This window comes from Ceratina calcarata, unplaced genomic scaffold (genome assembly GCF_001652005.2).
Source record: "Ceratina calcarata isolate Rehan_Ccalc_2016 unplaced genomic scaffold, ASM165200v1 scaffold6530, whole genome shotgun sequence".
Classification (NCBI taxonomy): Eukaryota; Metazoa; Arthropoda; class Insecta; order Hymenoptera; family Apidae; genus Ceratina; species Ceratina calcarata.
Genome location: NW_017177786.1, coordinates 1 through 758, shown reverse-complemented (window position 1 = coordinate 758; position 758 = coordinate 1). Strand labels below are relative to the sequence as shown.

The window sequence follows — 758 nt, the reverse complement described above, 5'->3', positions numbered from 1 at the left end:
GAACAGTGAGAGGTATAATGATGCTTCTGCTACCGAAAGTGACAGTAGTGACATTATACCTTCTATACGAAAAAAATGCAAGCGATTAGTTATTGATAATACCTCTGACAAAGATTAATTACCAGAATCCTGGATTTGGAAAGAAATTAGAAATAGTCCAAGAATCTGGTACTATACGATGACTCCTGGCATAAAAGAGGCAGCCTTAAGCCAGTTAGGACGACATAAAAGAGAATTAAATATATAATATTTGATAACATGTTCTGGGAGAATATTGTAACTGAGACTAATCGATACGCAGATCAAATATGAACCAATCCAAACAGAATACGAAAAATCGACGACTCTTGGTTTCCTATGGATTCTAATGAAATTAAGAGATATTTTGCATTGTCCATAATAATGACTCAGGTGAAAAAACCAAGAATTCAAATGAATTGGTCGAAGAAGGCTGTTATAGGAACGTCCATATTTAGAAATTCAATGCCGCTAAAAAGATATCTGCAAATCACAAGATGTTTGCATTTTGCAAATAATAATTTGGCTGCCAATATAGACAAATTGAGCAGAATAAAACCTGTGACCAATTTTTTGAATAAAAAATTTAAGGAAGTGTACACAATAAAAAAGGACATTACTATCGATGAATTGTTCATGAAATTTAAGGGACGCGTATCTTATAAATAGTTCAATCCACCAAAAAGGGCAAGATTTGGTATTAAATTTTACAAATCATGTGAATCATATTCAGGTTATTG

The 758-nt window shown here is 32.6% G+C and overlaps 1 pseudogene; it reads left to right on the top strand.

The window, feature by feature from the left end:
* The first annotated feature begins 4 nt into the window (after positions 1 to 4).
* LOC108630071 (piggyBac transposable element-derived protein 4-like) lies at positions 5 to 751 on the top strand (annotated as a pseudogene).
* The last annotated feature ends 7 nt before the right edge of the window (positions 752 to 758 follow it).